Here is a 17448-nt window from a genome sequence, read left to right as displayed (position 1 = left end):
GATCTGACTAGTCAACACAGCATTCCTGGATGGGAGAAAAATGTGCTCTGGTTTATTGCCATTTCTTTAAACCAATCACAATCGTCATGGGCGGCCCTAAGCACCGGGCAGAACCACGATGCCTCTGCAAAATAGCCTCGGGAAGGAACTTGTTTTGGTGGAACGTGTGTACGTAAAAGTTGTTTTAATTGTGCATTAGAAAACTCTGATTGGACAGATAGTGTAGCTAGCTGTCTGGATTTACCCTGCAGAGATCTGAGGAGGAGTTAACCATAGTCCTCATAAATCGAGTTTAAAAATAGAGTTTAAAATTCCAACACAAAGAAAGCAGAAGGTACCGGACATCCCGGAAGTGGAACGTTGTGGATACAGACTAAGTTTATAGTGATGTTGCCTCTAGGGGTTATAGTAATTATGACAGGAAGTAAGGTGACAAAGCATAATGGTATGTGTCCACTGGCAAGTGTCATTTCCACGCTTCACATTCATTGTCTATTTAAGCCGGGCAATGCATTCTGGTAGAGTTGCGATGACTTTTCAGAAGTAGGGCGTTGAGTCGACCGCTCTTCATTCGCATAAAGTTGAATCCAGGCTACTTTATGCAAATCAAGGGCATCCTCTCGAGAACTCCAGAAAATCTTTTATACTGACCGTTGTCGATCTAAAATTAAGACAGATTTAGCAACTAACCCTAACCCAGAAACACATTTTTAGTGAACTATTTTCATAAAATAAGCAACGGTTTCCAAAACGAGCCGCCATGTTGGTCCAGTTTGAAATCCGGGAGCAGCCAGCCCACAGTGAAACATTTGTCCAATCAGGTGCAGCCATCAAAGTCGTAGGAGGGCCTAACCTGTTTTCTTTGCCCGTCAGTGGTCATTGAAGATACATTGAGAATTGTTAGTGGTGAGCCCATAAAGCATCCAAGACTGGGAAGCGGTGCGAGCCCTGCTGCCAAAAAACACCTATGGGGGCACATCCCATAAGAGCGCTACTTTCCGCGTGACAAGGTTGGTTGGGGTGGTGTTTGGGTGCATTTCGATATTTCCAGTAAAACAGCAATCAGGTTAAGAGGAAACTGCCCTTCAGATTCTAAGAGCGAGGGGTTATTTCTGTCACAAAACAGCAACTTTCACTTTTTCCTCACCAGGTATGACAGCAACCACTATCAGTCATGCCTTCTAAGTGAGGCAATAAATCATATAGAGTATATGGTAAATATGTATTTTCAGACTAGAAAGCTGAAAATAATACACTGTCAGTGCAGGTCCACCAAAGCAACCAAGCTGATCCAGATTAGAACCTAGAAGTCCCGATGAAGCCAACCGTGCCTCCTCTGCTGTTGTCAAAGTGGATAAGGAAAAGGGCAGCTGCTGCTCTTTTATAAAAGAAGGGCCATTAGGGTTGAGAGGAAGCATCCTGATAGGCTGAGCACACACGTGCAACTTTGCAACAGACAAATATGCATTTTGCATTCTATTATAATTTATTGTCCATTTCCAACAGGTCTTCTAAAATGCTACCTTTCTTAAGCTTAAAATATCAAGGTTTTTTTTTTGTGATTTATTGTCAGTGAGGCATTGATTCAGTTCTGTGTTAATATGTCTGTAATTTGTTTTATCACTTGTCTTGTTAAGTGTTTGTCTATCCCTCTCGACGAGTGCCAACCTGCGACTGCTGTTCCTCTTTGCAAACATCTTTTGGCACATGTTGTCATAATTGTCAAGACTGTGCCCCATGCCTCATTAAATTGTTTTCTAGTTGTCAATGGCTGAAGAGTTTATGTATTGTATTCATTTGGCCTTTGGAAAATCTGTTGAATCTCTGAGAGCGATAGTTTGACTCATTTTACAGCAGTAAAATTGCCATTCAAGTTAATGTGACCCACCTGAGCAGCCGCATTTGTAATTGTAATTTAAGTAAATCCATTTTTTTCTTTAGTCAACCCCAATATCTTTTTCATTGATCTGGTCACACACACACACATGCATGCACGCGCACACGCACACACACAAACACACACACACACACACACACACATTTGGTTGACACTGTCCGTTCTCTCTGTTACATTCTCTGGTTTAGATGTGAGGAGGGAAAACGCTCCTGTGGGTCAGACATCCTGCCACCGTTAGGGGCGGAATAAACAACCTATATCATCAAATGGACTCGTTTTGGTCACAATCACGTTCAGTATGAAACAATAGCAGAGCCTGTGGGTGAGTATACATGAGTCAACAGCCTTGCCTGCCGGTGGCATTCACAGTGACTCACGTTTCCAGGAAGAGGGAGAGAGACACAGAGAAAGAGAGGGGTAGGTCTGAAGTCAAGACCACCTGATGTATGATGCGTACTTCAAGCAGGCCAATAAAAAAAGCCTCTTCTGAGAATTGTTTCAAACTATTACTTGTGCTTTATTTTTAAGATACATTCCTATAATATCAATGAAGTAAAAGGCAAACTGAAAACTCTTAAAAAATGTGTCAGACATCGAAGATGCAGATGGGTTATGTAATCCACTTTCTCTCTTTTGCTTCTCTCTCTTGCAATGCATGCTTCTCATTTCGTGTCTTGTCTGTGTCTTCCTCTCTCTGATGGTGTTTGTCCCTCCACCCATTGCATTTCCCCTCTCTTTATTCTACATCATAGAGTATCGACAGCCACCGCTACCAAACCTCTTCTCTACTCTCCCTCCCTCCCTCTGTCTCTCTTTTCCTCTGGGCTTCAGGAGGCTCTCAAGGCGCAGTATGTGGCTGCCCTCACCACACAGTTGTCAAACATAAACCGATCATTTCCCCTAACTGAATAATACCAGCCTTCTGCAGACCCACTCTCATCCCGCTCGCTGTCCCTCTCCCATTTTCTGTGCTCCCTCCAGCCCTTTGTCATTTTCATACCTTCCATCTCTTTTTCCCCCCCCTTTCTCTCAGTCTCCCCTATCTCCCTTTTTCTTCTTTTTACACCCCCTATACCTTCTCATCTTCATCTTTTTACTTTTCTTTTGCCTTCTGCTTCGCTCCATGTTATCCTTTCTCTTTTTTAGCCTCTTTTTATCCCCTGTTTTCTATATCTTTCTTTTTCTTTGCATCTCTCTGACTCTTTCCCTCTTCTGCTTTTTGTTCCTTCTCATTTTCTATACAGGCACCATTTCTCTCTATTTGTGCCACCCCCTGTTACTCTCAGGTCATTGTGAGCTGCTGCTACAAAAGAAATATAAATGCCCTCTCTCTGCCACCTATCGAGAAGCACAATACTATACTCACACAGGCCAGGCCTGACGTCCAATTGTGTGTGTGCGTGTGTGTGTGTGTGTGTGTGTGTGTGTGTGTGTGTTCTTATGTGTGAATGTGTGTGTGTCTGGGCATTAACGCAAGAACTATCACAACACATACATGTATGTATGTGAGTGGCTCATGAATAACTAAACCGCAAGTGCACTTTGACCCAGACATGTCACAATCATGCATTGCTTGATTGTCCTGATGTTCATTCTGAGGATTTTTGCATTGCTCCCTGCAGTGTTTGCTCTTTTACCAGCAGCACATCATTTGTTAACTTCCCTTCTGCGGATGCCAAAGATCCTGACTCTACAAAAGCTGGAAAGAAAGACTCAAGGACACAAGGTACTGAACATCCTATCCTGTGTAACTCAGTATAGAGTGGCACTCGCATTTCCAGAATAGGACATCTGATCATCACTGGGGGTCACGGATGCCAATAATGCTGCGTTATCACTAGTTTTGATCCAACATAGTAGATTAAAACTATTGTATATGCATATTAAAGTGAGTCATTTTCAGAGTTGATAGAAACCAATATGACTGGATCGTTTTAGCAACTTCTGTCACTGGACAGAAATGCTCTATGTAACCCTGAACAGTGCTTTTGATAATAGCATCAATCAACATGAGACGGGTTAGACACCACTGCCAAATGCTAACATCAATAGAAGGGAAGGGAGGGGGTCGGATATGAATGATCAGGCTTATTGATGTTTTGTTCGAAGGATCAGAGTTCATTTAAAACAACAGCCAGCTGCCTCTCTCATTGTGCAGCTCCAGCGCATTTCAATGTTCTAAGGCCTTAAGATTAGATCAGCATAAGCAGAAATTCTGCCACTACCAGCATGGACAAAAGATCAATTTTGGGATGGCAGACTGGAGGTCTATTTCTATCAACTGGAAGTGATAGGGGCAATGTGTTTGTCTGTGAGTGCAATCCAATTATATTACGTTGTAGACATTAAGATGGCAGTGTTATGCAGAGTCACTTCCAATGAATGGGTGAAGCAGGAGAGTGAGCTTACATTTCTAGAAAAAAATACAAGCGACCACTGGTAGAGAATCAAAGTCAGTCTGCCCAGACAATACATATATGATAACGAATGTCCCTTTACTCTTAAATGACTGTAAAAGCATCATCTAGAACAAGAAGGAGAGGAGAGGAGAGGAGAGGAGAGGAGAGGAGAGGAGAGGAGAGGAGAGGAGAAGAGAGGAGGCGGTCACTAGTGAGATCATGGTCTGTTTGATCAGATGTTTGCACCACTGTCTTAACTGGACACATTTTCTTAAAAAGTATCAGAAAATGTAAAAAAAGAAAGAAAAAAAACCCTTTTTTTTTTTTTTTTAAATCTGCTGATTCTTGGCTGCATCAGATAGTTTAATTAATTTGGATACAAAACACAATACAGGAGGCCCTCACCAACTTTGTGCACCTGCATGTGACAGAATATTGTTCAGCACCATGGACAGCGTCGAGAGAGAGAGAGAGAGAGAGAGAGAGAGAGAGCAAAACATATTGTATTGTCATTTCTGATAGCTTGCAAACTAAAATGTGTTGTAATTTTGATTACATCGAGCCTGTGTAATGCTGAAACATAACATAAGGTATTGCAGACTGCCCCTGGAATACAGAAACACAGCAAAATCGACTGCAGTCACGGAGACATTTTTTTGTTCTAATTACTTTTTTAGTTCTAAAATGATCCGTCTAAGCAGTAACCATTGCCAATTTAAATGTTTCCAATGCCAGTTTAATAAAAAGCTGCGGCGAGTTATTTTTATGGCAGTGCACGCTCTTCCCAAAAATGTTAAGGTAAAAACGACCCAAAAAAGAGATCACTTGCCGGATCAGTGAGGCTACAGGTCTAATAAACACGCAACACCTCTGCCTCATCTCTGCGCTTTCTGTCAGCTTTTCTTAAAGAAGCATTAATACTACGACAGTAACATAATAAGACAAAGACCTGAGGTGAAAATATGTCAAACTTACCTTGACTGACATTAAAAAAGGTGTGTCCAGGATTTACTGAACAAAACAGCTAAGGTTTCGCCTTATCCGAGACACCTGGCCGGTGAGCACCATGGAGAATTACTATCCACTGACCAGTTATGGAATCGGTGCACACGGAGGCATTTTGGCGAGAAAAGGCGAGGACGTCGTTGCGATGCTGCGATGCATAAGCCCGGTTCCCCGATGGAAAATTGGGTTGTGCGTTGCAGCCTTGGCGTCTGTGTGGTGCGCACTGGTCTCCACTGGACTCACATTTCCAGAAAGCAAAAAAAAAAAAATCAAACGGCAATTCTCTGCTGTTTTTTTTTACCCGCCAAGTTTAATTTTGGGGCTCCTAAACAACCATTTGACAGTAAATGTCAAAGAAAATGTATAATTTTGAGTTCTACTTTAAGCTGTATGCGCTAAAGAATTTGGGAACACTTTTGTTGACCATGGTCACGTTGACTGAGCACACTGCAACAAAAAAAAAATCCCACGAAGCAGGAGACAAATATTTGTCCAATCTAGCATGTTTTTACAACGCATCTTCTTTTTTCCATTTACAAATTGGCACAAGGAACACTTCACATCTTTTCAGACCATTCCGACACCAATTTCAGAGCTCATTAACTTGTTATTCCCAGACGCTGTATCCAAAAGGCGTGCCTGTTTTCAAGCTCAATTGCAACAGTTAATCAACTGCAGGCTAAAATACTAAAATGTATATGCTTCACTTTACCATGCGCCCAGTTCTCCTCCCGGTGGAATACGCGATGGAGGGGCGCCTCAACAAGCCAGCCTCTTCATGCAGCCAAAATATCCCACGAAGGTTTACCCACGGATCGCTTCTGACAAATCCATGGGTAAAGAATAACCACAAATGTCTACAAATGTCCTCCACTTAGAGCGATCAGATGCAGAAAAAAGTTGATATTTTCTATATTCCCACGCTCCATAGGCTTATTCATTTATCTCCGGTGCGTCAAAACCTCGTCTCGTTGAAGAATTCTCAGCGAAGAGTTCTGAGAGAGGGGGGAGAGAGAGAGAGAGAGAGAGAGTCACATTTAGGGAAATGGGCAACAATAACCTCCTGAATGAAGATAACTGTTGATTGGGGGGCATGCTCCTCATTATATAGCGAACACTGATTTATTTAGTCCCATCTGGAAAGTGCTTATGTTACAGCAGCGGTAGCCTACTAAATCACTCCCTAAATTGAATTGAATTGAGTGCAACACCTATATAGACAGGGAAAGGGGGAGAGAGTTGCCTCGAGAGATGCCTAATGCAGATACAAAAATGCCTTGTCACAGTGTTTATATAATATCTGGAATAAGAACTTAAGTGCTCTACAAGCTTAAAATGTCTTTTATTGTTTGCCGGTCATTAGAAATAACGCTGATCCACACAATATAAAGAGTGAGGCTGCAGAGATTTCAGATCCATTAAACATGACTACATTCCTTCACATGCCGTCAGTCGCACAAAAAGCATTGCGAGCTGGTTGCTTTGAAGCTTAAGCATACGGGTTAGTTTTAGACACTCTCTACATGTATTGACGGCAAAATACTTATTATGGCACTTTTATAACCCGGACAAGAAAAAGGCTAGAGGCATGAAAATTGTATGTTTTTCCATTGTGAGGTCATGACTAATTCAAGGCGCCATGTGCAAAAATACCCCTGTATGCCAGCTTGAGGTAAAGTGCGTTATTCATAAGTTGTGAATAATTGAGGTATAGGGAACACAGTTGGAACTGAGGGTGGATATTTGGATATTTGCTGACTGTTTGCTTTGTCTGGGTTGGCACTTATGAGAAAATACAATGCTTGGGTCAGGCAATTAGCAGGCAGAACAAAGAAACAAAGCTAGGCACCTTGTGTGTTTTAATGATCAAGAATCTTTTTTATATCTAGTTTGAATGTTATTAACAACAGATATGTCACCGACTTAGTGTTACTGCTGATAAAAGTTCTTGTTAAGAGACAGTTGGGCATCACAGAACTCATTAGGTTACATTAGTTACCATACAGTGTGGGAATGTGTGGAAGCAATGTGCAAATGAGATTTTTAGCATCATGTTGTACTGTGTACCATCATGGCACAAAATCTCATCATATCTCATATCTCTTCACACCAAGTCATTTGCATCATAACAAAACACAGCAATACGACAGTAACAAGAAACAGGGAAGTACCACAACATATGGTGGTCTTTTAAGCAAAAAAAAAACGATAACAGTGCATGATTTTTAATACAACCTGCCAATGTGAATTGCCAACAGTATTGAGGATCATAATTTGTCCACAGTCTGCATGGGTATACCACAAATATGGCATCCAGTTGTGCACATGATTGATGCCAAATGAAAACATTACTCACCCAGGACAAATAGTCCTACTGTTGACACTTACCGAGAGACAGTGCTAATTATAACTGAGGTTAATAGTTCTTCACCAGCCATCACGTACAACTGCTTAGGATGTAAAGTGTTTCAGACTCTCTTAAAACACGTCTTGGCTTATGGCCCATTGGCTTTGAATCCAAAAGGCCAGCCTCCAGTGCAGTACTAATAGAGTGCAGGTGGTTTGCTTTGTGATAAAATGTGTTTCCTGGTGTCTGGTAGGACAAACTAAACATGCCTGAAAAGTCATGTGAAACTTTGTTTAAATCAGGTATGTCAGTTTGGTTGATAGAGGCTCGTTTCCACAGAGATGCCAGTTGTACAGCCTCCGGGGCTGCTGGGTGGTGATAGGCTACATCCCGTGTGTGTGTGTGTGTGTGTGTGTGTGTGTGTGTGTGTGTGTGTGTGTGTGTGAAACTATGTGTTCTCCCTCACTGGATAGAGATAAGGGGGAGTCCTGGAGGTACCTGAAGCATGGAGGGATCTGGAGGAAAGTGATTAGTGCCACAGGCTCAAACCACACACTCGCTATCTAACTCTGTTAAAACCAACTGTCACCATACCACGCAGGTATAGCCACGATGACACGGGAACACATACACACTTTAATACACCCTTTGATGCAGCTTGCTGGTGAGTGTGTGTGTGTGTGTGTGTGTGTGTGTCAAACAGATATAGATATATACTTTACATATACAAAAGCAGTCCTGCAAATATAAACAGACACACCTCCAGAAGTTCAGTTTAAGGACTTCAGACATGTTCAGTTGTTAGCTAGTAAACTAACAGCCCTCTCTATATAATCTCATGTGACATGAAACATTTGTTTTTTATGTCTTATGTAAAGCGTGCACGCGCACACACACACACACACACACACACACACACACACACACACACACACACACACACACACACCTGAAACCTAAACTGTGGCCCCTCATGTTCCTATGAAACATTCAGAGTCCCAGTTGACTGGACATGTGTTCAGCCTTGAGTGGATAAGCCTTGAATGTCTGTGTGTGTGTTTTACATCAGTAATGTCTCGGCCACGCTGAGGCACAGAAGGGTCATGTTACACTTTCAATGCCACCGGAGAAAGTGTCTGGCAGAGAGGAAGGAAGGAGAAAAGTGGGGTTGATGAGAGGAAACATACAGAATTAAGTGTTTTCAAAGGGGTCAGGAGAGGAGTAAAGATTAAAGAAGAGGGGAGGATCGGGGAGTACAAAAGAGAAGAAGAAGAAGAGCCAAGAGGTGAGATAAGCAAGTAAAATAAAAAAAAGGAAAAGATAAAAATGAATCAAAAGAAAACATATTTCAGCCCGGGTTGTCAAATCTAAACACCGACACAAAAAAAGCAATTCACACAACAACTCTGCTTCCATTAAACCCCAACTGTGACATTTTGCCCAGCAGACTGATGGATTGTTTGTTTAGCTGTGTGCTGTTAGTTCTGTATGTTGGCAGCAAGTTTTTGTTTCAAACAAAAATCATACAAACTAAACAATATTTCTAATTGCATAATTTTAGTCGTTTCCCATAAAGGTTTCAGCTAAATGTAACTTCATGGCAACTTTGAGTGTTAAAGTGGTTTGTAAAAAATGTGCCAGCATGTTTAGTGTTACATTAATATTTTATTGCAATACATTGTGTAGTTTTATATCTTTATCAATACTTGTCTTTACTGAACAAATTGTTGAATGAACATGCCTGTTAATACTGTTAATTGATGTTAATAGACATCAATGCGGTTTGTGCTTACAGACAGAGGTGTCTCACAAAAACACATGAAACAAGCACAAAAATCCATGGACCTGACGTTGAGACAACAGCTAAAGAACTTAAACCAGTTTAACTTAATTTCAAGTCAATATACAGTTTCTCTCTTCCCCTCATGCACAAACAGGTATGCGCGCACACACAACCATACACATGAAGCATGCACATACGTCTTCGTCTGCAGTCTCATTTCACAGTCTGCTCTTTACCTACCCAGAACCCCCCTGGAGGGATTTAGTAAATAGAAAGCTAGTTTGTACTTTCCATTAGAGCCTAATTCTATTACGCAGCTGGCTCTTATCGATCCAAACATTCAGTGAGACATGCAAGAAAAGTAGCAAGTGGAGCACAGCGGAGGCCACTGTGGTTTGAGGATGGAGGCGGGGAAAGGTGGGAGTGTGAGGGGGTGCAGTTTGGTAGAGGGATGAAAAAAAAAGTAATAAAAGAGATGAGGACAGGGGGAGATAGAAATAAGAAAGGAATCAGAGAGCTCTATCTCCACCCACCTGTAAAACACACACTCAAATAGATGGCCATGGCATCTCACAAACATACACAATATCATTTTTATCCTGTATGTTTCCCAAGTATTACTGTGCACGTGAGGAAATGTGTGCATGTGTGTGTGTTCCGATGCCTCGACATTATACATACATACACACTCACTGTGTGGGTGTACGGAGCTCCACGCAACACTTATTCAAATTGACAGCATATATATCATTTGAACAGTGTAGAAACACAGAAATACCTCACACACGTACACACATACACAGGTGCATGTGTACACACACACTGGACTGTGATAGGAAGGTGACCATGGCGCGGCTGGTGTGGGAGCAAGATATGAAAACCCACATATGAATGAGAAACCTGAGGAATGTGTGCAATATGGTGTAGAGATTGGATGTGTGTGTGTGTGTGTGTGTGTGTGTGTGTGTGTGTGTGTGTGTGTGTGTGTGTGTGTGTGTGTGTGTGTGTGTGTGTGTGTGTGCGCGCATGTGTGTGTGTGTGTGTGTTGTTGTTTAACCCGGGCACTTCTTGACCAGAGATGTGGTTACACCTGACTCACCCAGCCTGAGGGGTGAGTAAACCTGAAAAAAAGAGGGAGATTATGAGGGGCATTTCTTCAGAGATGCCGGTAGATGGAGGGTGAGAGAAAGAAAGGTGTTGGCGAGAGTCAACAGAGCGGATAAAGGGAAGAGATGAGTTCAGAGAGGGGTGTGAAGGAGCCGGGGGGGGGGGGGGGGTGAGGCATAGAAGAAGGAGACATACAATCGGGAACATACAAAAACACGACAGGCTCCACTGCTACCTGAATTTCAGAAAAAAAAAAAAAAAAAAACGTATCGGTTAGCTGTGCATGTCCATTCTGTCAGAAGTAAAACACAAAGACAGGTCCTGACCAAACATAGGCTCAATGACCACAAACTATTGAAAGAGGAGGATATAAAAAAAAAGCACATGGCGACCCAGAGAGATGACTGAACGAAGAATACACCCATTCATTTAGATGACCATTCTTTGATAAATTAGTACGAGTAAAACCTCAATTTCCTCACGTACTAGACGACAAATCTACTCACGGCATGTTTCACAGGAACACAGGAGACTGCTAGAGGCTCGCTGAGCACGCTTTGCACTTAAATACACACATGCTAGTGAGTGTAGCTTATTGTAACACAAGAGGATGAAAGTGACTTAAACGAATGAAAGCTACTGGGAAACAGTAGGGAAAACATGTGTATGCAAGCTGCTCGACAAAAGCGAGCTAACGTTGGACCGAACAGACAGATGGGGAAGAGGATGTCAAAGAACGTTCAGTCTGAAACTCCCTCCCTGCGTCGACAGCAGGCAAACTAACAAGGGCGTTATCTGGATTAACACCACAGTGGAGTTTATGGTTCCTTATTTTATCACTGATGCACACCCACAAATCACAGTGCGTCTCTTGTCAGCTCCGTCAGCGTAGTTTTGTCATTTAGAACAATGTTTCATTTGACAGCTCTGTTCTCGCAACGTCTGAAGACAACAACAAAAAAAGTTTAGGAGGCATCTTTTTTTTTTATTTCTTTACTGTTAGAATGTTTTTTGTTTTTTTTTGGATTGGAGGAGTAGGTTATAGTTTGTTCTTACAGACTCTTTTCAAATATTAATCATCAAACTCCCACAGTTTACTTGATGTTAAGGGTACATCACAATTTCCAGAATATTTGGTGACTGCATTAAATAAGCACATAGTCACTGTAACTCTGTTCAGCATCAATAGCTGCCTGATGGAAAATATAATGGATCAGTAGTTTAATTCACCGGTATCAAGAGGTGGACAGATAGAAAATATTGTGGCATCATGACTGTGCTGTCCAAGTTTATAGGGACATTAAATGACTTGGCATTTAAATAATGAAGGCATGGCCTGAATGTGACTCATTACTTGCTTGCCAGAGGTAAATGTATGTTCCCCTTGGATTGTACGTAAATGTAGATCTATGCATTGTAATGGAGGATTGATTTACAAAACTATTATTTCTATTCTGCAGTCTCTGGCCCAAGAATTTAGAGATTTAGCAAAGTGACGTTGTAAAATAAGTAAATGTGCCTCGGGCATAAGGGGACACTGGCAGATAATTCTAAAGTGCTTTAAAAACTGGTACACTTACAAAGAAAAATGTATCATCAGTGATGGAAAGAACATAATGCAAAATGTTTAGTAAAGCATACAAGTCTAGAGCTGTATTTAAAGTATAACCCTACAGTGAGAGCCAGGTCAATTCTTCCTGCCGCACACCCTGAAGGTTTAAATTAAGCAGAGCATGAGCAAGCATTCACTTTCACCCTACAATGTCAAAACTTTAGAATTCAATATCAGGTCTTACAGATCCGTTATTGGATATGACACTAACTGGAGCTCAGTGTAAATTCTTTCAGGAAGACTTAAAATAACTTCAATCCCCGCTCTCTCTTCCTAAAACAAATCAGCTGTTTATAGGTTCACTTTTCAGTTAAACCAATCAGAATCGGTCGTGAATTTTCACGAGCCAATCACAGCATTACATCCCTGCTTTAAATCTCTTTCTCTCCCTGCTGCTGTCAGCTGTCATTTCAGGCAAAGCATGCAATCCTCCTCTTCCACCTCCAGTCATCGTCACCCGCGGGCCCCTGGCTCCTGCAGGATGCTCCGGTCTGGTCTTTGGGCTCCTTCACCGCCACCACCAGTGTCTAGACTCCATTGGGGGATATGTCCTGTTTCTCTACCCCTTTAAAATTATGCATATGTACAATAAACCTTTGCATATTTGCAACGAAGTCTCTCCTGATTGAAAGGTCAGTCTCAGTTTAGCCTGCAGCATCAAACCAGTGGTCCTGATGTTTGTGTGCTTTAGATTGGTATTTAAAAGTCACTGGCCAGGTTGTCAATCCATCCATGTCTGTCTCTTAGCATTACTAGCCAAGGAGACAACTCGAGTAAACAAGGTGAGTGACTTTGACACGTGTGTGTGGTGCATTACAAATGTGGTCGAAGGTTATAGGTGATTCATACTGAAATATAAAAGCACAGGCCCTCACTCTGTCACCTGTATTGCTTTACTTGCATCGCTTAAAAATAGATGCACACATGTTCAGTGATGTTGTAAATTGAAAGCATGCTCTACAGTATCTGCCTCATCTATTTCACTTCGCTGCTTCTGCAGGCTTTAAAAGCAGTTTTGATAACATTAGCTTTCAAATATAACCCAGATATGTGCAGTGCAGTTAAGGACTGACACTTGATGTTTGAAAGGGCTTACTCTGTGTAAAGGTCACCTGTGCTGCTGTGCATACACGTCTGCACACACACCCACACCCACACACACACAGTCACTCTAGGGCAGGTCAATGACAGTGTACTCTCCAAGCTGTCAGGGCTTTTCTGCGGTTTGCCTGGGACAAAACGGTAAGTTCCCTTGGGCTTCCACCAATGATACATTGATACACTGGTACATTGTAATCCCCACACATACAGAGGCCAATTAAATACAAACAAGAATTTTTTTCATACTGGCACAAAACCTAACTAACATAATTTTAAAGTAAACTGCAGCAGCAATCCACTACTAGATTCCAGTAAAGCCCTTTAATGTCACCAAATGGGGATACGTGTACAATAGAGCTCACTCAGTCTGATAGATATTTATAGACATTTTATTTGGTACTCGTCTGACAATCATACCCCGTTTACACGTACATGGATATTTTGAAAAATTGACTCATTTCCCTTTGTTTGTGCATTTCGTTTTACCGCAAACGGAGAATTTGCCTCTGACAAACTATTCTTTCTGAAAACTGGAGATTTGCGAAAACGGAGGTTTAGGAAGCCAAGGAAGTGAGGAAGAGAAGAGAGAGGAAGTGATTTGTTGCTGTTGTTGCTATTTTCAGGATTCTGATTGGCTAACGTGGGCTTGAGCTTCTCCCTACCCTGCCACCTACATGGCATGCTGTCGGCAGCATTGACAGCATATATACACGGGTACGTGTAAACGAGCACTTATCTGAAAACTGACCGCTGTGCACAAGGTTACTTTTGAAAACGGAGAGGTTGAAATGTCCGTTTATGAAAATAGCCGGTGAAGTGTAAATGCAGCACCAAGCTGTCACGTCACAGTTCAGCTCAGGTTTTAATCAGCCACAGTGCACCACCAAAGAATATCAATGTCAGTTATACCATTTGAATATCAAGTTGCAGGTGAGACACTTTGACTGAACAGAAAACTACTAAATATTAATAAATGATCATGAAAGAGACACATTACACAGTAAAGTGGGGCAGTGAAAAAGAAATCTGACAAAGGCCTGTCCAAACCAACAATACATTCCTTTTCTATGTTCAATAGACATTTGCAGCCTGTGCATATGGCTACAACTGATTATCAGCTAACAACCACCTTCCTCAGTAGCCTATAGCCTTACAATAATTAGCCAGAATAAAGCACAAAACTCAACAATAAACAAAAAGAGCTATGGCCACCGCAGCGGGTGCAACAATATTATTAGACTACATGAACCGCCATAAAAAAACATCACCAAAATAAGTAAATTAAGCATCACCAAAGGCAGCCAACAAAGAGATGTAAAGACAAAATAAAACTTGACAGCAACTACAGCCCACAGACTCACACATTAGCTAGCCTATAGCAAAAAGAGAGAAAAACACTTTTATCTGTGTTTTTTGCCTCCAATGGCAGCACTGCCTGGAAGGCACCATTGGGAAACATAACACTGGTTATGGTTAGGGTTAGGGTTAAGGTTAAGGTTAGGGTTAGGTGCCTTGAAGGCAGCGGTCGCAGCGCAGCCTGGAAGGAGCAGTTGGGGGCAAAAAACACCATCGAGCGAAAAACGCACAGCTCTTGGCAACCCAACGGTTGTTGACGTCCTCTGTAGGCTAGTGAATTACAAATGATCAAAAAGTTTGTTCTTGTACTCACCTGTCTGAACCTCATTGAGTTTAGGGCACCGGAAGTCCTCCTCAATCTGCTGCAGGTTCAACTTCTCTGCTCATTCATTCTCGAAGCATATTTTATTGAACTTTCTACACATAGGCTATTGAGTCCACTCATGCTCTCTGGTCCCACTGCACTCCAAAATGCTCAAACACTTCAAGTTTAATGAGCATTACAACTGTAAAAGAAATTATTGTCACAAACAGCCAGAAGGCCTCAAACACCTCACTGAAGGTCAAAGTGTCTGGGTGAACATTCAGTGGAAATCACCACTGGAGGATCCATCCATGAGCATGTTAGCATTTCTATTTTAGCTAGATCCATATCATCATGGGTGTGTTTGATTTGGGTCAGCGTGATCAACCTAAAAACACAACCTTTAACACTGAGATAAAATCATGCCAATCTCAACTACAACCCATTATGATGTTATGCCTAATTGAATTACATTGTGGTGCTGTTCTTTAGGACTACACTCCTGCTAGCCCGCCCAGAGCCATCCGGCCCCGCCCACATGCGATTGCATCCCCCCACACCCCCTAACCTGGGCCACGTTCAGCCCCCACATAACATGGCAATATAGTCCATGGTAGCAAGTTGCAACACGTTTTTACACAAGTGCGCTGCCTTTTTAATAACACGAGTTTAGAGACACGTCTCTGATGATTGGGTATAACCTGTGACACAGCCAATAAACGAGAGACACACCCTCCAAACGACAGAAAACATACAGTAACTCAAAGCACTTCGCACACATAGACTGTAAAGTCTATGGTTGCGCACCGTTCCGAGGCGATGTAACAGCCCCGAAAAGGGGAGTAGTTGAATGAAAGATGCACGGACACAAACTTTCCTCAGATCATATGTGTAATGACTGAAGGGAGGAGGCGACATGCACCGCAACACATAGCTCAACAGTTTTACGTTCCCCCTGCTGGGGCCCTCTAGTAACTACAACGCCCTTGTTCACACTGCTGCTGGTTTTGGAATGCCATTTTGCACATAGCGACGTCGCTTTTTGATCCTTAGATGTCGGCTCTTCCTATCATTGTGAAGCAGAATTCACCAAGCGTTGGATTGTTCACCCACTAATAGGGAACGTGAGCTGGGTTCAGACCGTCGTGAGACAGGTTAGTTTTACCCTTCTGACTTCTGAATTTGTTTTTAAAATTAATTGTTTGTGCTCATACCGCTGAACAGCGGATCACAGCTTTAACATCCTTATCCAGTTAAGTTAAGATAAGCAGATACAGATTGAATGATTATAACAGCTATACATGGGGCCCTTGTTTAGTCTTCTTGCTTAAACTGTAAAATGAAAAGTAAAAATGGCAAGTGTAGAATAAAACAAAAACTGACAATAACAACTTTAACCATAAACTGTGATGTACCATTACAATATGAAAATGAAAAATGAAAATTACTCAATATGAGCCTTCAACTGCTGTTACTCAACTGCTTGCTCTGACTTACTGGTAGGCTAATACACATTACTTTTACTTTTTGCTGTGACTTACTGGTAATACACATTATTCCATCTGTCACAGAGACATGTCGTTCAACCAGCAAACCGTAGCAAAATGGTGCAGACCGTTTTGAGATTGAATGTGGCCCTGGAAATATAGACGTGTATCCGAGTATCAGCTATCACCTCTCTGGACAAAAGCAGCTTCTTCTCGGCGGCAGCTCACATTTTATCATAGCCTGACAAGCCAGACCCACATCAAGATGTTGACCCTGGCTGCAAAATAAATTTGCTGCCACTAGGGTGCGTCTAGATTTCTAGGTTAATTTTATCATGCCTTCTCATGTGAATTTTCTTCTTACTCTGTAACGGATGCGACTTGAAATACAGCGAAGAACAATAGTTGAGATTTAAAAAAACAATACTTAGGTAAAAGTAAAATGACGATGATGATTGATGACAGCGTGTGTAATTTGTTACTTCCATTCACCCCTATGGCAAACTAAGGTACCAGATTGGAACGTTGCCGTGAAAAGATTGTACAAGCATTCAGTTTGTAGCGAATGACAAAATTGTTTGAGATAATCCACAAAAGGTCGATGTTTGTTCTATATGGTTGTTTGGCATGCACATTTAAAACCTGGCTTTGTTGAATGTTATGTTGCATACAATACAATCCTCCACCACACTCATTCTAATCTTCATAAAACAACACCATAGAACCATATACATCTTACCCTCAGTTGTGTTCCATCCTCAAACAAGGAACTCACATTTATTTCTTTTGTTGTTATGTTATTTATTGGGCTTTTTTTTTTTTTATTTGTTTTATTGTTGCTTGTCTTGTTGTTTGGGACTTGATTTTCAGACAACTCTTACAAGCCCACCCACATTTCTGTCTTCTTCTGCACAGCACTTAGGTTTTGTGTCTTTGTTTTCATGTTATGGTTTCTGTACAAATAAATAAAGTCCAATCTTTATATGAACTCCCCAAGGTAACACTATCACGATGCTGTAAACCAACACGTTATCTTGAGTTTATGTATTA

The sequence above is a fragment of the Perca flavescens genome, chromosome 15, assembly GCF_004354835.1.
Source record: "Perca flavescens isolate YP-PL-M2 chromosome 15, PFLA_1.0, whole genome shotgun sequence".
Classification (NCBI taxonomy): Eukaryota; Metazoa; Chordata; class Actinopteri; order Perciformes; family Percidae; genus Perca; species Perca flavescens.
The sequence above is the reverse complement of the archived record's forward strand: the minus strand, read 5'-3'. Positions refer to the sequence as shown.